The 26,673-nt window shown below is 44.1% G+C and overlaps 1 pseudogene; it reads left to right on the top strand.

Annotated features, from left to right (window-relative positions):
- LOC124646854 overlaps positions 1-26,318 on the top strand; it is a 28,943-nt pseudogene extending 2,625 nt beyond the window's left edge.
- The last annotated feature ends 355 nt before the right edge of the window (positions 26,319-26,673 follow it).

The following is a 26,673-nucleotide window of genomic DNA, read 5'->3' as shown; positions in this document are numbered from 1 at the left end:
AATGTTGAAACCGAAGCTGATTCGCCTGGCTCTGCCGATCCCGAGCTCGCGCGATCCGAGAGGGATTCTCCCGCCCTGCCAGATGCCTCGTCGCGCAGAGAGCCAGACGCGACCGCGCATGGTGGCCACGCGCCTGCCGGGCCCCGCGTGCATGTGACGGTCCCCCCACTGCCACATGCAGACGAATCTGAGACAGCTTCTCTCTCTCTCTCTCTGCTGGATCTTCTGTGCCAAGCAATGGTGCAGCTGCTGGTGGGGGTGAAAATTCTGCTGGCGAAAATTCTGAAAATTCTGTTGATGATTCTGTTGATGAACATTCTGGTGACAGTTCTGATGGAAATTCTGCTGCTCCTCCGCCACCTTCACCACCTGGTGTTCGCACTAGGTTGCAAAAAGGTATACGTCATCCGAAACAATATACTGATGGTACGATTAGATATGGTTTATTGTTGTCTACAGGTGAACCTTATACACTCACCGAAGCCCTCAATGACCCTAATTGGCGTCAAGCTATGGAGGAAGAATACAATGCACTTCTTGATAACAAGACTTGGCACCTTGTTCCTCCAAACAGCAAGAAGAACTTGATTGACTGCAAATGGGTATATCGTATCAAGAAAAAGGCAGATGGTTCCATTGACAGATATAAAGCACGGTTAGTTGCAAAAGGTTTCAAGCAAAGGTATGGAATTGATTATGAGGATACTTTTAGTCCTGTGGTGAAAATTGCAACCATCAGAATTGTTTTGTCTCTTTCTGTTTCTCGTGGATGGAGTCTACGACAGCTAGATGTCAAGAATGCGTTTCTTCATGGTGTTCTGGAAGAGGAGGTCTACATGAAACAACCCCCAGGTTTTGAAAATCCTAACGCTCCGCATCATATTTGCAGACTTGACAAAGCTTTATATGGACTGAAACAAGCACCTCGAGCCTGGTATTCTAGATTGAGTTCTAAGTTGTGTGAGCTTGGATTTATACCATCAAAGGCTGACACTTCATTATTTCTCTTTAACAAGTCAGGTATCACTTTGTTTGTCCTGATTTATGTTGATGATATCATAGTCACAGGCTCTTCTGACCATGCCATTATTGCCCTTCTTCGAGATCTAAATAAGAACTTTGCTATTAAGGATCTAGGGGACTTACATTTTTTCCTCGGTATTGAGGTGAAAAAGACACACAATGGTCTACTTCTGACACAGGAGAAATATGCTACAGAGTTACTTGACAAAGTTGGTATGCACAACTGTAAACCTGCCTCTACACCCTTGTCTTCTTCAGAACAGTTATCTCTCACAGATGGTACACCTCTTGGCTCTAAGGACAGTACTCAATATAGAAGCATTGTTGGAGCTCTACAGTACTTAACCTTGACACGTCCCGATTTGGCCTTTTCAGTAAATAAAGTTTGTCAGTATCTTCATGCTCCAACTACAGAACATTGGACAGCTGCAAAGCGCATACTCAGATATGTAAAAGATACATTGAAACTTGGAATTACCTTTACAAAGTCATCATCTACTTTCTTGAGCGCCTTTTCAGATGCAGATTGGGCTGGTTGTCTGGATGACAGACGTTCTACAGGTGGTTTTGCCATATTTGTTGGACCAAATCTTGTATCTTGGAGTGCCAGGAAGCAGGATACAGTGTCTCGGTCTAGCACTGAGGCTGAATATAAAGCTCTAGCCAATGCTACAACTGAATTGATTTGGGTTGAAGCTCTTCTCAGAGAACTTGGAGTGAAGTTATTAAAAAAACCAAGTCTTTGGTGTGACAACCTGGGAGCTACTTATTTGTCTGCAAATCCAGTGTTTCATGCTCGTACTAAACACATTGAAATTGATTTTCATTTTGTTAGAGAAAGAGTTGCTAATAATAGATTGGCTATCGCCGGGACGGCGGAACCACCGAGTGTACCCTCACGACCGTGTTAACATCCACGGCGATCGTGGGGATTATCGATCGCGTGTTCGTCATCAGCTTTTGTCGCTGGACATGGCGAGCCGGCGGCGGCATGACGGCCTCCGCGAGCAGCTCGATGTCATACTCGTCCGGCTCCAAGCTTACCTCGTCCTCATAGCATGTCGCAGGCCATTGCGAGCCGCCAGCCGCGCGTGGCTCCTCAAGCAGCCCGACGTCCAGTTTCAAGTAAGTAATCGTAGCGAGCCGCATGCTGGCTGTTTGATTGGTCGCGCGTGGGGCGTAGAATTTGAGACGCTACGGCGACTGCCTCGATTCCCCTGCATCTCAAATCAGCACATCTTCTCTAGCGTCATATCCCATCGCCCGTTGCTGGACTCCATGAGGCTATGCCATCATCGCCAACCGATGTTGCTGGAGGAGGTTTGGGAAGAGGATCTCGTCGATGGATGTCCAGAACGGGGTGCCCCCGACGGAAAAAAACGAACCACACGAGTCCACGGCAGATGAAAAAAATAGTGGCGAGCAGCCCATCGTCGTGCACGGAGAAGATCACGGCGGCTGTCGGCTCTCCCCTAGGTTACCATGAGGTTCCATTGGTCTATCTGGCGCGTGTGCTCCATGACATGATCGATGTCCTCGCGATTGCTTCTGTGTCCCGATGTATGGGGGATCGCTTTGGCTTAAAAGATCTCGTCGGACTTGCAGGTGCGTGCTGCTAGGGTTTCGATGGGATTTCGATCTAATTTGGAGAGGAGAGGGGGCGTTCTTTCCCTGGATATATGAGGAGGCAGCAGCAGCGTGCCCAGAACCAATCGATCGTATTTGTGTCCTGCCCCTGGATCACGTCGGTGCCCTCTACGAGTCTACGGTACACCCGTTTCATCGAGATCTGGTGGGGTTGCACGCAAAGCCAAAACGAACGGACGAACCGTTTTTTAACACGCGGTGGCATATTGATTGTATTATACGGTTTGGTGGGAGGGCAAAACGGTCCAAAAAAAAGCGTTGACGAAACTTTTTGGCAGAAACCTTAGCTCCTATATATATATATATATATATATATATATATATATATATATATATATATATATATATATATATATATATATATGACATATTCATGCTACACTCGGGTGTAGTTACTCCCACGTGTGTTTCACACAATCTAGGTAGTATCTATCATACCGAAGAGTATATACATGTAGTATGAAGTATATAAGAATATTTTGGTAGTATATATACTACTTTGTAGGTAGTATGTACACATTTACGTACACTATTTTTTTACGTATAAATATGCATGTATTTTGTATATATAGTGCAAACTATGGGTGTATTTAAACTTTTTTCACCAAAGTTGGTATGGAGTATCTTAGATATAGCGTACGAACATACTCAAACCAATAAAGTATGTTATATACTTCCGTATGGTAGTATATGAGACGTGGGTGTAGTTACACCCAGGAGTAGGAAGTATTTAATATATATATGACCCCTAAAAGTATTCTTAGTCTAATTTTGGTGTGTGTGTTCTCCTATCTTTTTTTCTTTCTTAATAGATGGCCCCATTTTGCTGGTCTCACAGCGAGCCACGTCACCTCCTTAAAATCTTCACCTTCCCCTCATTGTTTCCAGTCATAGGCAACATTTTTTATGCCATACCGATACGGCACAAGCCGAACGACAGCAGAAGGAGGAAGAAGATCGAGAGCTGCCTCCGTCGCGTGCGTGTGCGCTAGTGGGCCGGCCGGATGGGCTGCCTTTGGCTGGTCAGGTCTGTTTCATTTGCTTTTTTTCCTTTTCTATTTCTCCTTTCCTCGAGTCGACGCTGCCCGTTCGTGTTCCGTGTTGGTGTTCTCCGCCGCCGCCGTGACCTACAACTTAATGACCACAAATCCTCTCGCTGCGACGTATTCCATCTCGCCACAAATGCTTCTGAAACCGCTCCAATCATGCCCAGCATTCATCAGCCATGATTGCCCCAAAATACGAAAGAAATTTGTAGCTTGAACTGACCAGGCGGCCTCTCCATGTATAAAAAGCTCCCCATGTTGGCATGGACATCCAGGGCACGCGCCTGCTGGCGTCCATATCTGCCACAGGTCCCCGCTCTGGTAGTTGTCTAATCCCGATTCCGCTTCTCTATTTATCAATCTGTTAGGTTGTTCTACGGCTCAAAAGCTGCTTCGATGTTTTGTCTCCATCGATTTGGTTGAATTTTTATTGGATTATGTGTGCTGCTAACTCAAGTCCACCCCGATTTTACTGGAATCTCGCCAAAAGCAGCTGGCTGATGGAATTTGGCCGGAATTATTCATCTGAATTAGCAAAGACGAAAGGAGTAGAGATAAGGTGCTAAACTAATACTAATATTCCGGTGTTGTACTTACTACTAAGTTCTTACATTTGCCATCTCAACAGGTAAAGAGTTTGATTAAAGATTGGAAGTGCATTCCTCTTCTGTTCTCTGCCTTAACGTCTGGTATATCATGGATTCCATGGCGTTGCATCTTCCTGGAAAATTACGTAATTTATGCATAGTTAAAGGTCTGTAATAGATATTTTAGCTTGATTTGCTAATCATGGAAGCTTTCTTATTGTCTTAGTTATAAGTTTGTTTACTCTTTCAGAGATGTTAGTTCATGTATTATCATCTAGCTGCTGATCGTTGCAGGGATAGAGAAATATTATAGTATCTTTTTAGCAATACAAATGTGTTCCATTCTTTCTGAAGAGAAACTATAACAGTATGTTTTCAGTTGTTCAACTTCCCAATAACTTAATTCTATGTGCCACTTTAGATCATGTTTACGAAAAAATGTTTTCTATCTATGTTGTTCAAGATTGTTTCTAAGTGATTGCTGTTGGTGGTTCATAATCCATTGCGATCAGATTGTATACTTCTTTGTTTCAAATGAGTGTCCTCCAAATGATCAGCATATGTTGTTTCATAAGTCAGCATCTTTTTCATTTATTGTAGCTAGCTAAAGATATGTACTGCCTACCTCATACACTCAAGATTGCATGATGAGTTACATTCTTCAGTGCATTGTTCTCATTTATAGGTATAATATTACAAACCGGTTCAGACGTGATATTGTATGCTTTGTTCCTTACCCATTCTTTAAACACTTAATACTGCCTGATCAATCCTAATCAAATAGCAAACACTGTAGGTTTTCATTTTTGGTTTGCGGCTGAGCTTTGGAAGAGTAAATGAAATTTTCTGCCGACGAACCTTTTTAGATGTTTTTGTAACTTAAGTCATTGAACATGCTTTCATGCAAGACTTCTATCTTTGCACAATTAAGTTGAAAAAAATGTTTAGCTTATGTTATTTCCTTCTAATCGTATCCGCTCATGAGTTAACTATACCATATCGGTGTGAGCAACATGGTGAGCATTGCCACCTAATAGAGCAAACAATTGCATCTTATATATTATGCTCTATTTGGGTTCGGACCATTTATGTAGTGTCCTTCAATATATTTCAAGATAATTTCTTGCAAGGTTCTAACTTAAATATTGGATTTAACGAAAAATATTATAAGTCTCCGCAGCAACGCGCGGGGTATCATCTAGTATAAATAGAAAGGCACCACCTAGGCTAAACATCTAAAACCATAAATCAAATCACCCAGCCCATGGATCATTTATACTATCATTGATCATTCATCGGTGCGCATTCAAGAAGAAGAAGAAGATACGTTCTACCAAATAACTGGATGGGCAAGAAGCGGTTGTTCCTTATGGTCGTCCTTCTCATCGCTTCCCGTAAGCGTTCAAATATTGTTCGAAGGTTCTGTGCATATTTTAATATTGCCCCATGGATTTTGTTTAAATCTTGTTTGGTGCATATATGTAGTTGAGACTACGGATGTGAAGGTAAGGTACGATCTAGTGTGCGAGGAGAACGTGGAGAAATGTTTGCTCAAGTGCTACACAGGGGGTGGCAACTGCATGCGATGTTGCCAGGCCCACGGCTACATCCACGGCCGATGCAATATATTCCTTGACAACTTCTGCTTCTGCTGCAAGAACTTTCCTTACCCACCTCTGGCTACTGACAGGAACCATGGCCAGCAACCTCAGACAGGATCCCTGACACCTCTGCCTCAGCATTGAGTTGATTCTGTGCTCAAGTTGAAAAAGGGTTATGTTTCTATGAGTTTGAAACATACAAAATATGTTAAGTTGGATGAGAATGAATAAAGAATAAGAATAATTTAGTTTGCATGGTGCGAGATGTAGTTCTTTCTTCCACATTTTTTATTGGATTTGAATTATCTTATCTAAGCATTAACTCGGAGCAAATACATCGAAGCTAACATAGTGTATATACCTTATTTTTATATAAATAACATGGTATATGTATAAATAATTAGCATTATTATTTACCATTAAATATGTTTTTATGTATTGTTTTTGATATTTTTTTTTGCATTACTTAACTGTATATTACTCTTTTGTTTGAGCTTCGAAAAAGAACTAAACTGTATTATACTCTGGATAAGTTTTGGGCGAGACCGTATCGGCGTGTGGCTCAATTCTTAGCCCAGCCCACGGGAAGGGCGGCGCACTCCCATCGCCCCGAGCTTGCCGTCGCCGGCGTCGCCACCTCCTTGCACGCCAGTCGCCACCACCGTTGTGCTCCTCCCGATGCGCCGCCGTACAGACCCATGTCTCCCCAGCCCCTCCCTCCCTCCAGCAGCGGCGCCGAATCAGCAGGGGACCGAACTCGAGCCCCTACCTAGCTCAACCAATCGAGTTCGTTCGGGGGCTTCGACGCCCATGGCCCGACTGAATAATCCGGCTGTTGAATATGATCCGAAAGCTATTTACCTGTTGTACTATGGAAGGAGTCCTAACGGACTATAGCATGTCAAACATGCTAGACGTAACACATCTACAACTCTATTTCGTGTCCGCCAAGAAAGAGAGTTGGCCGCTCCTATATATAGTCCCAGGTAGTCATAGAATAAATGAAAGAGAAAGATACACCATATTGATAGCACGTAGAGGGTTTGTCCTCTCGTGTATGTAATACTCCTCCAATTATAGTGAGAGCATCCCATGCGTTTCGTGGTTTTTCCCGTTTGGGTTTTCCACGTAAAAATCTATGTTCTTGTTCTTTATTTGATCTACTTTTATTTGCGCGGTTTTATAACAAGTGGTACGAGAGCATCAGGCTTCAAGATCGATCAGCTGCCCTAGGAGACTCCCGCTGCGCTCCTAGGCCGCGCAACATATAGTTTGGATCAATTGCTGCGTCTTGCGGCGTCAATCAGCTTCACCAATTAATATAGAGCCATCGTTGTGTTTTCTTTGTGAGATTGGATCTGCGAGATGAATTGCAATTTTCACCGGCGTTACGTGTGCCGCCTCTACTACAATCTTGTGTTCGCCGTGATCGACAAAAGCTTCATCGCGGTTCCGTGATCCATTGATCCGCTTCCACACAGATCGGCCAAGTCGCGTCCAGTTATCCAGCCAGGTACGATTTCAGTTCCGCCTACTCTAGTCGGTATCAATTCCGTGCGAAGAGGTGCGTGTGGATTAAGGTGGAGTACCGGACTGTTTTAAGTTGTACGTGGTGTGAAGCAATACTACCAGACAGATCAACCATCCATCAACGAATCCCAAGGTATCAAAAGCATAATCTGTTGTTGCGCTAGTACTGTTGTTTCACGTGAAGTTCCAGAGCAGTACTACTTCAGTTTTATTTCTCCGATTTCTACATCCACGCCAAAACAAAACCAGGTGCTATCTGTTTATGTCTTTTGCTATGCAGTTTTAATTCTACATAGAATTTTCTGTGCCTTGTACTACTTTATGATAACAGTTTTATCGACTCATGGATATCATGAAGTACGATGTTTAGCTGTTGTATTATGACACAAGGTTTTTCTATGGCAAATCGAGATGCGAACGTTGTTAGCGCAAGCCAATTATGATGATACACTGGATAGTTTTGAAAATAAGCATGTTGTTGTTCGGACTAGCGAGGAGAAATGAAGGATTCCTACTTCACCTATGTTCGATGATTTGCCGTTGATATGATCATCATTTTTTGATAGTTTTCAGTTCAAGGTGGAGTTTGGTGAATTATAGCCTGTTGGGAGATATGGTGTGTTGGGAGATATGGTGATGCAAATTTCAGATATTATGTTGCTGCAATTATATGAAGAACACAATTCAGTTATCGAAAAAAATGGAGGAGGTAATTATTAAGCCCGTTGGTAGCCAGCATTATACTCTTTGCTCTCCGAGTTTTTGCTGTTATGCATGTGAAGGTTTTTCTTTGTTACTCAAGTTCTTGATGAGGATTATTTGAGATGCAAGGAGATTGTTTTCTGCTAGATACTACAACATTTAGTATCGTAAGTTTCAGTGCAATTCAGTTGTCTATGCCCTTTGAAGAGGGGTCTATTGCAGAGTTGAAGCTCCATTGCATGTTGAGGTTCTTTCGTCTGATAGTTGTTCTACAGAGACAATTTTTCACCATGTCATGGATTTTCATTAACCATTTGAAGTAGGCAGTTTTTGGTGTACGTGATGTCGTCCGTACAAGATGCTCTTGCATGAGTACTTTTGCCGAGGTTTGCGCTTTCTGGTTTATAGCACGTTCAGATTCCATGAGATGAGTTCTTCACAATGTTATGTGCATCAAGATGTTGCACTATGAGCTATTTGCTCATTCAAGCACCACAGGAGATATGATGACTTAGGTCATTTGATAATTGAGCAGTTTATTTTTCTGTTGAGATCAGTGGCACAGACTCAGACTTTTGGATTTGATGAGAGATCCATATCCGTTTGTCTATTTTGTTGATAACTGTGTTGTTTTCTAGATGACCCAATATTGATTTGATCAATTTGACTTCAAGAGAAGTTTATTAGTCTTATGGACGTTTCAAGACACAAGGTTTACTTGTGATGACTTTAGTTGAGGAGTTTAATGCTATCTATGGCTGTTGCAAGGGATTTCGGCTCAAGGTGGAGATTGTTGAATATGATCCGAAATCCATTTACCTGTTGTACCATGGAAGGAGTCCTACAGACTATGGCATGTCAAATGTGCTAGACGTAGCTGATAAGGGATTAACTTATCAATGCATACGTATTGTAGACTAGGTTTTAGTTGGAAGTAGAGGGCAAGTAGATCTCGAAGGTTTCAGCTGAAAAGTACTCGACGATTAAGAAACTAGGGTTGTATTGACAATGAATTTGATGCTTTCTTTGTCCCTCGACTCCCCCTTATATAGGAGGCGGAGCCGAGGGTTTCGTATTACACAAGTTTACATATTCCGGGAGACTCTCTGAGTTTAACCCGTAAAGTTACAAATCTTCTATATTCCTAATACAACTCTATCTTTCCTTATTAACTAATTGGGCTTTCGAACTTCATATTCTTCGACCTGTGGGCCTTCAGTAAACCCCGGGTACCATCTTCGGCAGGCCTATTGGGGATGCCTATGTTAGTAGCACATCTACAACTCTATTTCGTGTCCGCCAAGAAAGAGAGTTGGCCACTCCTATATATAGTCCCATGTAGTCATAGAATAAATGAGAGAAAGATACACCATATTGATAGCACGTAGAGAGTTTGTCCTCTCGTGTATGTAATACTCCTCCAATTACAGTGAGAACATCGCCATGCGTTTCGTGATTTTTCCCGTTTGGGTTTTCCACGTAAAAATCTGTGTTTTGTTCTTTATTTGATCTACTTTTATTTGCTCGGTTTTATAACACCGGCGGCGGCTGCTGCTGCAGTCTTCGACGCATTCAGGCGTGTCAAGATCTCCGCTGCTGGAGGGCGGCCGGACCAGTTCGACCTCGCGGCCGTCCTGTCCGCGTGCGCGAGGCTTGGCGCTCTGGCCCCCAGCGCGCAGCTGCACTGCGATGCGGTGAAGAAAGGGTTCTCCTCCGCCGGATTCTGCGCGGCGGCGCTGGTGAGCATGTACGCCAGGTGCGGCCGCGTAGGGGACGCCTGCAGGGTGTTCGCCGGAATCGCGTGCCCGGACGCGGTATGCTGGACGAGCATCATCTCTGGGTGCCACCGAGCTGGGAGATACAAGGAAGCGTTGTATCTGTTCTCGAGGATGGTGACGACGGGATCTTCTTCATTGGACCAGGTGACTTGTGTCACCGTCATTTCCACTCTTGCCAGTTTGCGGCGGAGGCTGGAAGACGCTACGATGTTGCTCAAGAGGATGCTGGCGCCAAGCTCGGTTGCTTGGAATGCTGTCATCTCCGGTTATGCGCGGCAGAGTGGGAGCGAACACGAGGTTTTTGGCCTGTATAAGGATATGAAGAGGCGGGGACAATGTCCCTCTAGATCAACTCTCGCGAGCATGCTAAGCGCGGCAGCCAATCTCACAACATTCGTTGAAGGTCAACAGGTGCATGGAACAGCGGTCAGGCATGGCTTGGATGCAAATGTTTTCGTGGGCAGCTCTCTGATCAACCTTTACGCGAAATGCGGCTGCGTCGGCGAGGCGATGCGCGTGTTTGACTTCTCCTACGAAAAGAACATTGTCATGTGGAATGCGATGCTTAATGGGCTTGTTTCGAGGAGAAGCCCATGACGGCTGAGCACCTTACTGCGTGCCTGGCGCTGTTTGGCTGGTTGCCAAACGTGCTTCCTGTGGTTGAGGAGGGAGACGTGGATGTAGTTGTTTGAGCTTTTTCTCACTTGTACCCAGACCTCCTGTTGTTTACCATGTCAGACATGTTTTTCTCCTTGTTGGTGTGGAATGTCCGTGGCCTAAACTCCTTGGCGCGGTGTGATTCGATTTACCAGGTGGTCTGTCTTTCGGGGGCGAGCGTGGTTTGTTTTCTCGAAACTAAGCTGCAAGTGGTCGCTCGAGCGACTGTGGATCGTTGCCTCGGTTGGGAGTTTGATGATTACTTCTTCCTCCCTGCCGATGGCACTCGAGGTGGCATTCTTTTGGCCTGGAAATCTGCAGTTGTTTCCTTGTCTAACTCTCACTACTCCAACAATGCCATCACGGCTAGAGTTGGCGGTTCGGGGGCGACCGGTTGGTGGCTCACCGGGGTCTATGGCCCGCAAGCGGAAATAGACAAATGTCTCTTTCTCCAAGAGATTAAGGACATCAGGGATCTTCACCCGGGTCCGTGGGCAGTGGCTGGTGACTTTAACCTTATCGTGGATGCTGTGGATAAGAACAACGCCAATCTCAATAGGCGGATGATGGGAAAGTTCCGCCGCCTTCTTGCTGAGATGGAGCTCAAGGAGCTCTACCTCAATGGTGGTCGCTACACGTGGTCTAATGAGCGGGAGCGCCCGACCATGGAGAGGTTAGACCGTGTTTTCTCCACTGTGGACTCGGGAGGTGGCGTTCCCTTCCTCCTTTCTCTCTGCGATGTCTTCCTCCACCTCAGACCACTGCCCGCTTCTGCTGAGTTTGGCGGCAGAGCTGAAGGCGGCACGCCGCTTCCGGTTCGAAGCGTTCTGGCCGAAAGTGGATGGTTTCTTAGAGATTGTGGAGGGTGCTTGGACGTCGGTTCAGCCCATCGAGAACCCGTTCAAGCGCCTTGCCGCCAAGTTGGCGGCTACGGCTAAGGCCCTATCTAGCTGGAATGATCGCTTCATTGGCAGCAACAAGAAGCAGATCTTGCTGGCCAATGAGCTGATCCTCCGCCTGGATGTGGCGATGGAGACTCGGGACCTCTCTACCGAGGAGAGAGGCTTCGGAAGCTTCTCAAGCGGAAGCTGCTCGGGTTGGCCTCCTTGGAGAGGACGATCGCTAGGCAGCGGTCCAGGATCACGTGGCTCGCGGAAGGCGACGCTTGCACCAAGTTCTTCCACCTTCACGCCAACCATCGCCGTCGGAAGAACTTCATTGCGCAGCTCAAGGTGGATGGTGTTCTGGTGTCTGACCAAGAGGCGAAAGCCGAGGCGGTGGACTCCTTCTATGAGCTCCTCCTGGGATCTGCGCCGGAGCGGGGTTTCTCCCTGGACTTGGACTATTTGGGGGTCCAGACGCATGATCTGTCGGCTTTGGAGGTCCCTTTCTCGGAGGAAGAGGTATGGGGAGTAATCCGCTCCCAGGAGCTGGACAAGGCGCCAGGCCCGGATGGGTTCTCTGGCAGATTCTATGTGGCGTGCTGGCACATTATCAAGCACGACCTCATGGATGCTTTTCGGTCCTTGTGGAGTGGTGATTGTCGGGGGTTGCATGTGGCGAATCAGGCGTTGGTCTCCCTCCTTCCCAAGCACGCCGATGCTGTGGAGATCAAGGACTTCCGCCCCATCAGCTTGATTCACAGTGTGGCTAAGCTGGTGGCTAAGGTGCTGTCGGCACGGCTGGCTCCGCGTATGTCCGAGCTCGTGGGACCGCAGCAGAGCGCCTTTATCCGGGGCCGCTGCCTTCATGACAACTTCCAGTTGGTGCAATGTGATGACCCACAAGTATAGGGGGTGTATCGTAGTATCTTCGATAAGTAAGAATGTCGATCCCAACGAGGAGCAGAAGGTGTTGACAAGCAGTTTTGATGAAGGATTCACTGTAATGCTCACAGACAAGTATTCATGGGGTTTTGATGTAACAGATGAATAAAGTACGAGTAAGTAAAATGCGAGAGAAATAATTGCAGCGAGTGGCCCAATCCTTTTTAGCACAAAGGACAAGCCGGTTTGTTTACTTATAAAGACCAAACGTTCTCGAGGACACACGGGATTTTAGTCTAGTGCTTTCGCTACATACTGACTGATTAATCTTCATTGTTTTGATAAGTGTTGTGTGGGTGAACCTATGCTAATGTACCGCCCTTCCTAGGACTAATACATACTTGTGATTATACCCCTTGCAAGCATCCGCAACTACAAGAAAGTAATTAAGATAAATCTAACCACAGCCTTAAACTCGAGATCCCGCGATCCCTCCCGCATCGATATACCAACGGGGCTCAGTGTTTCGTCACTCCGGCAACCCCGCAATTGGCAAACGAGTACAAGATGCATTCCCCTAGGCCCATAAATGGTGAAGTGTCGTGTAGTCGACGTTCACACGACACCACTAGAAGAATAACACCACAACTTAAATACAATAACATTGAATATTACTCAACCATAGTTCACTACTAACAATTAGACTTCACCCATGTCCTCAAGAACTAAACGAACTACTCACGAGACATCATATGGAACATGATCAGAGGTGATATGATGATGAATAACAATCTGAACATAGACCTTGGTTCAATGGTTTCACTCAATAGCATAAACAACAAGTAGAAATCAGTATCGGGAGAGTTTCCCTATCAAACAATCAAGATCAAACCCAAATTGCTACAGCGGTGACGATGTCCAGCGGTGGAGATGGCGGTGATGATGGTGGAGATGATGATGATGGTGATGGAGATGATGTCCAGCTCGATGGCGGTGACGATGGCGTCGATTTCCCCTCCGGGAGGGAATTTCCCCGGCGGATTCCTCGCCCGCCGGAGAGCTCTTTTCTCTCAGGTGTTCTCCGCCCGCGCAGGCGGCCGTAACCCTTCGTGAGGATTCCTCTGTGGCTTAGGTCTTCGGGACGAAGGGTTTCGCGAAGAAAAGGAGGCGAAAGAGGCCGAGGGGGCCCCACACCACATGGTGGCGCGGCCAGGCCATGGGCCGCGCCACCCTATGGTGTGGGCCCATCATGGGTCCAGCTGGCTCCCCCTTCTGGCTTCCTCCGTCATCTGGAAAAATAGGAGTTTCTGTAAAACTTCCTTCCACAAGCTTGATCTTCCGAAATATTGCATCCCGACGGTGCTTTTTCCAGCAGAATCCTCGGCTCCGTGCTTGATCTCCAAATAATCATGAAAGATGCAAAATAGATGAAATAACATAAGTATTGTGTCCCAATATGAAATATATCAATGAATAACAAGCAAATTATGATATAAAATAGTGATGCAAATTGGACGTATCAACTCCCCCCAAGCTTAGACTTCGCTTGTCCCCAAGCGAAACTGAACTCTGTAAACAGGTCCACATGTTTATGGAGTGAAGAGTCGATAAATAAAATACGGACAAGAAGCATCGTATTCATTCACACAAGACATTATAGTAAACAACTTCCTCATATAATTCAACTTGAAACAAGTATAAGGTAATCACAAATAAAGGTGCATAAGGAATCATAATTGGTGATGGCAAACTTTGTTCTTGGTCGTGGAACATTTAACAAATTATATTCATCTATTGAGCAGTGCTCTCATATTAAAGCTTATGGTAAACTTGCATACTCAATCATATTAATCATTGATGACTTTCAAAGCTATATTCATTAAAGGTAAAACTTGTACTAAACAAGAAAGAGTAAAGACATGATGAAACAAATCACAATATAATAGTTTAATCACAACAACTCAAATGCTTGCTTGAGATGGAGGGAAATAGGTTTACTGACTCAACATAAAGTCAAAGACAGGCCCTTCGCAGAGGGAAGCAGAGATTAAATCATGTGCTAGAGCTTTTTCAGTTTTGAAATCATATACAGAGAATAAAAGTAAGGTTTTGAGAGGTGTTTGTTGTTGTCAACGACTGGTAGCGGGTACTCTAACCCCCTTGCCAAACAGACCTCCAAAGAGCGGCTCCCATGAAGGACGTTATCTCTACCAGCAAGGTAGATCATCCTTTTTCTCTTTTGTTTACACATGTATTTTAGTTTGTTTAAGGGTGACACTCCCCCCAACCTTTGCTTACACAAGCCATGGCTAACCGAATCCTCGGGTGCCTTCCAACAATCTCATACCATAGAGGAGTGTCTATTGCAAAATTAAGTTGCTTACTGATGAATCAGGGCAAAACATGTGAAGAGAATCATTAATGAAAGTTGATTAATTGGGGCTGGGAACCCCGTTGCCAGCCTCTTATTGCAAAATTATAGGATAAGTGGATGAAGCCACTAGTCCTTTAGTGGAGGCTGCCTAACAAGACCGAAAGATAAAACACCACATACTTCCTCATGAGCTATAAAACATTGACACAAATAAGAAGTAATAAGTTTTGAATTGTTTAAAGGTAGCACATGAAGTATTTACTTGGAATGGCAGACAATACCATGTAGTAGGTAGGTATGGTGGACACAAATGGCATAGGTTTGGGTTCAGGTTTGTATGCACGAGAAGTATTCCCTCTCAGTACAGGTCTTTGGCTAGCAAGGTTAAATGGCAAGCATAGGAGTTGAGGGAAACAAACAAATATACATGTGATAGAAACAATCATGCACCTTACTTGTAAGCACAAACAGTTTTAACTTTTAGAATACTAAGCTAAGAACTGATAAGAAAGATAATAATATCTTCTACATGTATTTCCTTTATTCTTCTTAAACTCAAAGTGTTGTTGCTATTGACCATTGCTAAGTTTGCCAAAACCAAATAGATTTACTTAATGCTCCCAAAGTGGTACCAATACTAAAATCAAGATCAATCATATAATAGAAATTGCAAACTAAAATAAGGTGTGCAATATGTAAATGATAAGACTTCTCATTAATATTCCATAACGATAACTCACACCAAGGGATACATAGACAAACTAAAGGAGAGATACTTCCACACTGCAACCCATCTTATACGATAACTTCCCTACTCATGATATGACACTACTTGACAGTAAAAAGTAAAAGGGTAATGATAATGTGATACCGCGGCACTCCCCCAAGCTTGGAACAAACCAAGGGGATGCCAATACCGATGATGGATTACTCCTTTGGCGATGGTGGTGATGAATTCTTCCCGCGCTTCTTAATAAACTCCTTCAACTTCAGTTTCTTAGCTTGACAATTCTGCACTAAGATTCGAAGAGATTCATTGTTATCTGAGGTTGGCGATGACGACCTTGTGACGCGAATCGAGTGGTATTCAATCATTCTTCGGAGACGGCAATTCTCCTCCTGGAGTATCTCCACTTCTCTTCTTAAAGCCCGATATTGATCACAAAACTCATCAGTAATCCGTAGAACTTCTTCCATCATGGGGAAGGAGTCGAGGCTAGGAGCGGGTGGTAGAGGTCCCTGCAAGTTATGAGAAAAAGAACGTTGAGTGTCAACAGATCCCACCAAGATTTGCTTGCTCCCTCCGGCTTGCTGATCTTGTCTTGATGGCACCTCCTTTACTTCTTCCTCCGAAAGCCCCTTGCCTTTGTTCTTGGAGACCATGGTGCCTCTAGACTGAAAATAGATCCTGACAGAAACAGCTCGAAACAAAACACGTCGAGAGAACGATATACGGACCTCCAGGGGTCCGGGGGATTTTATAATAAAAGTTTTCAGAACAAACGGAAAGTACCAGATCGAACCAGAGTCGGAAAGGGGCGACGAGGCGGCTGGACCATAGGTCGGCGCGGCCTGTGCCAGGCCGCGCCGGCCTATGGTGACACGCCCTCGTGCGTCCTTTCCACTCCGTTTCGAACTCGTAATTTTTCGTATTTTCCAAAAACAACAAAAATAATGTTCGGAGAGTAAATCGCGAACTTTTCATTACCAGTACTGTTACCTATTCAAAGTTGAGTTCTGCGGATCGTCAATTTGTCCCTTGATGAAAGCCTCCGGTGTTTCCACTCGAATAATATCAACATCAACATTATAAGAATCACCCGAGATATAATGCTTGAGTCTTTGTCCATTCACCACTTGCGTAGCATTGCCTTGGAGAGAGCTAATTTTAACTCGCTCCCGAACGATACACCTCCTCAACAACATATGGTCCTTCCCATTTCGAGAGTAATTTCCCCGCAAAGAATCCGAGACGAGACCGATACAATAGGACTTTATCCCCAATATTAAACTCTCTTTTGATGATCCTTCTATCATGCCATTTTTTAACTTTTTCTTTAAAGAGTTTAGCATTTTCATAAGCTTCACTTCTCCATTCATCTAGAGAACTTAATTGTAGCAACCTCTTATCACCGGCAAGTTTAGGATCTTTATTTAATTCTCTAACAGCCCGATAAGCTTTGTGTTCTAGTTCTAAAGGTAAATGACAAGCTTTTCCGTAAACCATTTTATAAGGTGACATTCCCATGGGGTTTTTATAAGCAGTTCTATAAGCCCATAGTGCATCTTTCAATTTACCAGCCCAATTCTTTCTAGATTTATTAACAGTTTTCTGCAAGATAGATTTAATTTCTCTATTTGAAAGTTCTACTTGACCACTACTTTGAGGGTGATAAGCAGAAGCAATTCTATGATTAATTCTTTGAGGGTGATAAGTCAAAGGGTTGGTAATATCTCCAGACGCAATGAAATGCCTATGAATTATACTCTTGTTATTGAACCGTTTGATTGTTGGGGATTTGACTTCATGGGACCTTTTCCCTCTTCGAAAGGTAACACTCATATACTTGTTGTTGTTGATTATGTTACTAAATGGGTGGAAGCCATACCTACAAAAAGTGCTGATGGTGAGACCTCTTTAAAAATGCTTTTAGATGTTATTTTTCCTAGATTTGCAGTTCCTAGATATATTATGACTGATGGAGGTTTAAAAGAAGTACCCATCTAATAAGCCTCGGCTTAGCATCTTTCTTTGTCATAAGGTATCTAATTGCAGCATGATCAGTATGAATTGTAACTTTTGAATCAGCAATATAAGATCTAAATTTATCACAAGCAAAGACTACAGCTAACAATTCTTTTTCAGTAGTAGCATAATTTCTTTGAGCAGAATCAAGAGTCTTGCTAGCATAATGAATAACATTTAATTTTTTATCTACTCGCTGTCCAAGAACAGCGCCTACAAAGAAAATCACTAGCATCACACATAATCTCAAATGGTAAATTCCAATCAGGAGGTTCAACTATAGGAGCAGCTTGTTAAGGCTTTCTTTAGAGTTTCAAAAACTTCCTTACAATCATCATCAAAAACAAAAGGTACATCTTTTTGAAGAAGATTAGTACGAGGCTTTGAAATCTTGGAGAAATCTTTAATAAATCTCCTATAAAACCCAACATGACCAAGAACACTACGAATACCTTTAACATCCCTTGGATAGGGCATCTTCTCAATAGCTTCAACTTTAGCTCTATCAACTTCGATACCTCTCTCGGAAATTTTATGTCCCAATACAATTCCTTCATTAACCATAAAGTGGCATTTCTCCCAATTAAGAACAAGGTTAGTTTCTTCACATCTCTCGCAAAACTTTATCAAGGTTTCGCAAGCAACTATCAAAAGAATTCCCGTAGACAGAAAAATCATCCATGAATACTTCCACAATACTCTCACAAAAACCATGAAAAATAGCAGACATGCATCTTTGAAAAGTAGCAGGAGCATTACATAAACCAAAAGGCATACGCCTATAAGCATAAGTTCCATAGGGACAAGTAAAAGTGGTTTTCTCTTGATCTTTAGCTTTAACGAAGCAATTTGTGAAAACCCGTAATAACCATCAAGAAAACAAAAATGAGTATTTTTAGATAACCTTTCTAGCATTTGATCAATAAATGGTAAAGGGTAATGATCTTTCTTAGTAACTTTATTAACTTTTCGATAATCAATGCACATTCTATACCCTACAACTACTCTTTGAGGTATGAGCTCATCATTATCATTAGGCACAACAGTCATCCCTCCTTTCTTAGGAACACAATGCACAGGACTAACCCATCTACTATCAGCAATAGGATATATAATACCAGCTTCAAGAAGTCGTAATACCTCATTTCTTACCACATCCTTCATCTTGGGAATTAGACGACGCTGAGGTTCAACAACTGGCTTCGCATCATCTTCCACATTAATGGCATGTTGGCAAATAGAGGGAGAAATCCCCTTCAAGTCATCAAGAGTATAGCCAATAGCACCTCGGTGTTTCTTCAATATTTGCAATAATCTTTCTTCTTCAAACTCTGTAAGCTTAGAACTAATAACAACAGGATATATTTTCTTATCATCAATATGAGCATATTTAAGATTATCGAGCAAAGGCTTTAAATCAAAAACAGGATCTTCCTTTGGTGGCGGTGTTGTACCCAAGTCTTCCACCGGTAAATCATGCTTGAGAATAGGTTGGCGAAGAAAAATCTCCTCAAGCTCATCTCTTTCTTTCCTAAAAACTTCGCTCTCGCTATCCTCCAAATGTTGCTGCAAAGGATTATTAGGAACAAGAACAATAGATGCACACTGCTCCATTTTAAAATCATTACTAGGCAAATCAGCTTTATAAGGAGTTTTGGTGAATTTAGAGAAGTTAAACTCATAAGATTCACCAGCAAATTTAGTCAAAATTTTCTCTTTCTTGCAATCTATAATAGCTCCACAAGTATTTAGAAAAGGTCTACCAAAAATGATAGGACAATAATCACTAGCAGCAGAACCAAGTACCAAAAAGTCAGCAGGATATTTAATCTTACCACATAGAACTTCCACATCTCGAACAATACCAATTGGAGAAATAGTTTCTCTATTAGCCAGCTGAATAACCACATCAATATCTTCAAGTTCACAAGAATCAATTTCGTGCATAATCTCCGTGTATAGCTCATAAGGTATAGCACTAACACTTGCACCAATATCACATAGACCATAATAGCAATGATCACCAATTTTAACAGATAGCATAGGAACACTAGCTTGTTTGGGTTTATTAGGATGTGAAACAATATTAGAAGCATCTTCACAGAAAATAATATGACCGTCCTCCACATTTTCAGTCACAAGATCTTTAACTATGGCAATAGCAGGTTCAACTTTTATTTGTTCTTCAGGTTCTCTAGATTTCTTTTCACTTTTATGAACCGCACTATTTATAACAGAGTACTCTTTCATTTTAGCAGGAAAAGGAGTTTTTTCAATATAAACTTCAGGAATAACACGATCAGCAGTTTCAATTACAACGCATTTATTAATAGATGAATCAATTCTATCTTTGTATGGTTCATGATACTTATCAAAATTCTTCTTAGGCAATTCATAATGAGAGGCAAAAGCTTTATAAAGGTTTGCAGCAACTTGAGAATCAAGACCATATGTAGCACTAATATTACGAAATGTATCAGTATCCATAAAAGCTTCAATGCATTTATAATCATAAATTATACCTGATTCTCTATCTTTGTCGTTCTCCCAACCTTCAGTATTTTCTTGGATCCGATCAAGAAGGTCCCTTTTAAACTCTTCTTTGTTGCGTGTAAATGATCCAGAACAAGAAGTATCCAGCAAGGTCTTGTCTTGAAAAGAAAGTCTTGCATAGAAATTATCAATAATAACATTACCAGGAAGCTCATGAATGGGGCATTTGAGCATTAAAGACTTCAATCTCCCCAAGCTTGGGCAATACTCTCTCCATCATGAGGCCAGAAATTATATATGCGGTTCCGATCTTTGTGAATTTCACTTGGAGGATAAAATTTGGAATAAAATAAAGGCACAATGTCCTCCCAGTCAAGAGAATCACCATTCTTCAGCAATTTATACCAATGCGCCGCTTTACCAGACAGCGATATAGAGAATAGCTTCTTCCTAACTTCGTTCATAGCAATACCTGCACATTTGAATAACCCGCATAATTCATGCAAAAACAGTAAATGATCACCAGGATGGACAGTTCCATCCCCTTCATAGCGGTTATCCATAACATGTTCAATAATTTTCGTAGGTATTTTATATGGTATTACTTCCTCACCTGGCGCCTCATCCACTACCGTTGCAGTAGTAGTGGATTTCCCAAATAGAAATTGAAGAGAAGATCTCTCCATAATGACTTATAGCAGCAGGCTGAAATAAAATCAGCACAAACAAGTAAAGGTTTTCCTTACCAATTCCGCTTACCAATAGCGCTTCACTCCCGGCAACGGCGCCAGAAAATAGTCTTGATGACCCACAAGTATAGGGGGTGTATCGTAGTATCTTCGATAAGTAAGAATGTCGATCCCAATGAGGAGCAGAAGGTGTTGACAAGCAGTTTTGATGAAGGATTCACTGTAATGCTCACAGACAAGTATTCAGGGGGTTTTGATGTAACAGATGAATAAAGTACGAGTAAGTAAAATGCGAGAGAAATAATTGCAGCGAGTGGCCCAATCCTTTTTAGCACAAAGGACAAGCCGGTTTGTTTACTTATAAAGACCAAACGTTCTCGAGGACACACGGGATTTTAGTCTAGTGCTTTCGCTACATACAGCTGATTAATCTTCATTGTTTTGATAAGTGTTGTGTGGGTGAACCTATGCTAATGTACCGCCCTTCCTAGGACTAATACATACTTGTGATTATACCCCTTGCAAGCATCCGCAACTACAAGAAAGTAATTAAGATAAATCTAACCACAGCCTTAAACTGCGAGATCCTGCGATCCCTCCTCGCATCGATATACCAACGGGGGCTCGGGTTTCGTCACTCCGGCAACCCCGCAATTGGCAAACGAGTACAAGATGCATTCCCCTAGGCCCATAAATGGTGAAGTGTCGTGTAGTCGACGTTCACACGACACCACTAGAAGAATAACACCACAACTTAAATATCATAACATTGAATATTACTCAACCATAGTTCACTACTAACAATTAGACTTCACCCATGTCCTCAAGAACTAAACGAACTACTCACGAGACATCATATGGAACATGATCAGAGGTGATATGATGATGAATAACAATCTGAACATAGACCTTGGTTCAATGGTTTCACTCAATAGCATAAACAACAAGTAGAAATCAGTATCGGGAGAGTTTCCCCTATCAAACAATCAAGATCAAACCCAAATTGCTACAGCGGTGACGATGTCCAGCGGTGGAGATGGCGGTGATGATGGTGGAGATGATGATGATGGTGATGGAGATGATGTCCAGCTCGATGGCGGTGACGATGGCGTCGATTTCCCCTCCGGGAGGGAATTTCCCCGGCGGATTCCTGCCCGCCGGAGAGCTCTTTTCTCTCGGGTGTTCTCCGCCCCGCGAGGCGGCCGTAACCCTTCGTGAGGATTCCTCTGTGGCTTAGGTCTTCGGGACGAAGGGTTTCGCGAAGAAAAGGAGGCGAAAGAGGCCAAGGGGGCCCCACACCACATGGTGGCGCGGCCAGGCCATGGGCCGCGCCACCCTATGGTGTGGGCCCACCATGGGTCCAGCTGGCTCCCCCTTCTGGCTTCCTCCGTCATCTGGAAAAATAGGAGTTTCTGTAAAACTTCCTTCCACAGTTGATCTTCCGAAATATTGCATCCTGACGGTGCTTTTTCCAGCAGAATCCTGGCTCCGGTGCTCGATCTCCAAATAATCATGAAACATGAAAAATAGATGAAATAACATAAGTATTGTGTCCCAATATGAAATATATCAATGAATAACAGCAAATTATGATATAAAATAGTGATGCAAATTGGACGTATCACAATGCACGGCCCGCAAGCTGCATGCGCGGAAGACGGATGCCATTCTGTTGAAGTTGGACATCACCAAGGCCTTTGACACAGTGGACTGGGCTTTTCTTCTTGAAGTCCTGGAGAAGCTTGGCTTTGGACACAAGTGGATCACCATGGTTTGTGGGCTGCTCGGCTCTGCGTCGACTCGAGTGGTGGTGAATGGGGTGGCAGGTGGCCTTATCTATAACCGGCGTGGCCTTCGGCAGGGCGACCCCCTTTCCCCCCTGCTGTTCGACACGGTCATGGATGTCCTGCATCTGCTGTTTGAGCGGGCGGCGGCAGATGGTCTCCTCTCGGAGTTGGCCCCGAGTGGATTCCGACACCGCACCTCCATGTACGCCGACGACGTGGTCACCTTCATCAGGCCTAGGAAAGGTGACCTCCTAACTTGTGCCTCCATTGTGGATGACTTTGGGGTGGCATCGGGGCTCCGCACCAACCTCGCCAAATGCTCCATCCACCCCATTCGTTGCTCGGTGGAGCAAGTGGATCTTGCGCGTTCGATCTTGGGCTGTGAGGTTGCCTCCTTCCCCTTAAAGTACCTGGGCCTTCCCCTGGGGCTTCGAAAGGTGACGGCGGCCCAGCTTCAGCCCCTCGTGGACAGTGCGGCCGGCAGGCTGCAACCGTGGTGTGCGAACCTTCTCACCAGAGGGGGGAGGACAATCCTTGTTCAGACGACGTTATGTGCGATTCCCATTCACGCCATGATGTCGTTGGACATTCCTCCCAAGGTTCTTGAGTCGCTTCTCAAGATTAGTAGGGCTTTCATGTGGAAAGGCCGGAGAGAGGTCAAGGGAGGACATTGTTTGGTAGCGTGGGACAAGGTGGCCTCGCCTAAGCTGCTGGGTGGTTTGGGGATTCCTAACCTCAAACTCCTCAACCTGGCACTTAGATGTCGGTGGTCGTGGCTCCAGAAGGTGGATCCATCCAAGGCTTGGGCAGATTTTAACATCCAAACGCCCAGCCTGTGCTCCGCGATTGTTGACGCTGCTACTTACTACGAGTTGGGCAATGGAGAGCGGGCGCGGTTTTGGAAAGACAGGTGGCTGGGAGGAGAGAAGGTGGAGGACATAGCTCCACATGTGGCCCTGATGGTCTCCAAGCGGAGGGCCAATGCCCGTTCTGTCAAAGAAGGACTGGCAGGTGGGTGGCTCCTGGACTGCGGTCCGGATTTGGGTGAGCGAGCTCTACCCGAGTTCTTTTTGTTGTGGCACAGACTAGCCTCTGTCGTCCTCGACCCCGATCGAGAGGATAAGTTAGTTTGGAGGTGGACTAGCGACGGCTGCTACTCTTCCAAGTCAGCCTACGAGGCTTTCTTTGGCGGGACTATCAGAGCCCCAGTGGTGGATGAGATCTGGCGTTCCAGAGCGCCCTACAGTTGCAAGTTCTTCGCATGGCTGGTGTCGAAGAACCGCTGCTGGACGGCGGACAGACTGCTACGCCGTGGTCTGCCGGCCCCCGCGGCTTGCCCCCTTTGCGATCAGGAGCCGGAGACGCTGCAGCACCTTCTCCTTGGATGTGTCGTCGCGCGGGAGGTTTGGATGTGGGTCCTCCGGCAGTGGGACAAGACGGACTGGCTTCCGGTGGCTGATTCAGGCATTGTGGAGTGGTGGACGTCCAGGTCCTGCCCGCGGACTCACCAGCGGGACCTGTGGACGGCCATCATCTTGGTGTTCTGGTGCATATGGAGGCACCGGAATGACGTGGTCTTCAATGGGGCGGCTCCATCTCAGGCTTGCATCAAGGAGAAGATTAGGGAGGAGTGCGATAGGTGGAAGCTTGCGAAGCTTTTCCGCAGCTCTTTCTTTGTTTTTCCTGAACCTGTAGCTACACCGTGGCAATTGGGAGAGTAGGCTTAGGGTGAGGACCTGCCACCTCTTGTTGGCAGCCCTTTTTGCCTCTTGGCACCCCTTCTATATGATTGATACACCTCTCCACCTCTCCATGGTGTATTCTCGAAAATAATGGGCTTGTTAGAAACGAGCTTCAAGAAGAGGCCATCCGAATGTTTCGGTATATGTTTAGGCTTGGCCTTGAGGCAGATGAGTTTACGTTCGTCACTGTACCTTGGTGCGTGCGCCTACATGGGTTCCCATTGGTTGGGAAGGCATGTGCACTGTGTGGCAATCAAGAATCGCATGGATGCAAGCTTGTTTGTTGCTAATGCAACGCTAGATATGTACTCGAAATTTGGAGCTATAGATGATGCAAAAACAATATTCAATCTGATGGCTTACAAGGATAGTGTATCATGGAATGCCCTTATTGTTGGACTTGCACATAATGTGGAGAGGAGGAAGAAGCAATCCATATGCTCAAACAGATGAATCCGCCAGGACATGGATATTGGGTGCAACCGGTTGGCGACGGTAGCTCGGGATTTCTACAGCCGGTGCGGCTGGCGTATTGACAGGCGGCTCACATAAAGATCTTGTGGCGGCTTGTTTTTCTTTCTTTTTTCAGATGGCTGGTTTATTTCGAGACTCTTAGCGATCCATGATTTGTAATAAGTTTGTATTTCGGATTCTTTAATAAGATTAATAAAGGGCCGCATGCATCGATTGATGCAGAGGCTGGGGCTTTTTCCCCCTTATCGAAAAAAATGAATCTTGGTAGTATAATATCTGCTCAAATCACGCTGTTGGTAGCTCCCTGATTGATTTATATTCAAAACATGGAGATATTGATTCTTCTAGGAAGGTTTTGGCATGCAAGTAGTATAGTCCCAATAAATGCTCTAATTGCAGGTTTTGTGCGGAACAATAGAGAAAATGAAGCCATACGGTTATTTCAGCAGCTTCTCAGAGATGGTTTAAAACCCTCAAAATTTTAAATTTTCAAGAATTCTTTCTGGTTGTACTGGTGGACTTTCCAGTTCAATTCTTTGCAAACAAGTTCATTGTTACACACTAAAGTCTGGTCTTCTGAATGATGATACTTCCCTTGGTGTTTCATTGATTGGAATATATTTGAAGTCCAAAATGCCTGAGGAGGCAAAAAAAACTCTTGATAGAGGTGCCAGATCACAAAAGCCTGCTTGAGTGGACAGCTATCATTTCAGGGTATGCTCAAAATGGTTACAGCTCCGAATCATTCCTATCGTTTTGGAGAATGCGGAGTTACGATGTTCATTCAGACGAGGCCACATTTGCAAGTATTCTCAAAGCTTGTTCAGAAATGACTTCTCTTACTGTTGGAAAAGAGATACATGGTCTCATCGTTAAATCTGGATTTGATTCTTATGAAACGGCAGCTAGTTCCCTTATAGACATGTACTCCATATGTGGAGATATCATTTCAGCTTTTGAAGCCTTCAAACAATTGAAAAACAAGGAAAGCGTCACGTTATGGAACTCCATGGTTGTTGGATTTGCAAAGAATGGTTATGCCAAGGAGGCGCTTATGCTTTTTCAAAAGATGCAGGAGTCACAAATAAATCTTGATGAAATTACATTCCTGGGTGTCCTAATTGCTTGTGCTTATGCTGGCTTAATTTCTGAGGGCCGGCATTACTTTGATTCTATGAGCAAAGTCTATGGATTAATGCCTAGGTTAGATCATTATGTGTGTTTCATCGATCTCCTTGGACGAGGTGGTCTTCTTCAAGAGGCTCAAGAAGTTATAAACCAGTTGCCCTTCAGACCTGATGGTGTGATTTGGGCGACGTACCTTGCGGCATGCCGAATGCACAAGGATGAAGAAAGGGGGAAAATTGCAACAAACAAGAAGCTTGCTGAGTTGGAGCCACAAAACTCATCTACATATGTGTTGATTTCAAGCCTACATGCTGTAGCTGGTAACTGGAGTGAAGCTAAGATAGCCAGAGAAGCAATGCGAGAAAAGGGAGTGACAAAATTTCCGGGATGTAGCTGGATTACAGTCGGAAACAAAACAAGCTCATTTTTTTGTACAGGACAAGAAACACCCCGACTCTCTTAGCATCTATGAAAAGCTTGATGATCTTACTGGAATGATGAAGAAAGATGGTGATGTTGAGGATTATGATATGCTTATTTCAGCTTGAATGTTTGCTTGAGGAGTGAAGAGCTTTTTGAACTAAAATGCTCTGCTTATGAACTGAGGACCTGATGTCATCTTCTGGCTCATCCAGGACTTCAGGTACATGGTTTGTTACTGAGGTAAAGAATTTGGTATGATGTGCATATTATTTTTCCAAACATATGTGGCCATATGAATTAGCGAGTTAGATTCTAACCACTTTATGTGCTGGGCGTAGCATTACTGCATCAGCACAGCGTTAAGGACCATTGGTTTCATTTTGTTCAAGGGCGCTTAATTATCTGTGATCCAACCAGCATGTACAGGTCTGTTTTTCTAGTGCTATCTGTAGATTAAGTAAATTGCACTATGGTTGTAAG

This window comes from Lolium rigidum, chromosome 4 (genome assembly GCF_022539505.1).
Source record: "Lolium rigidum isolate FL_2022 chromosome 4, APGP_CSIRO_Lrig_0.1, whole genome shotgun sequence".
NCBI lineage: Eukaryota > Viridiplantae > Streptophyta > Magnoliopsida > Poales > Poaceae > Lolium > Lolium rigidum.
Note: the sequence above shows the minus strand (reverse complement) of the source record. Positions and strands in the feature narration are given on the sequence as shown.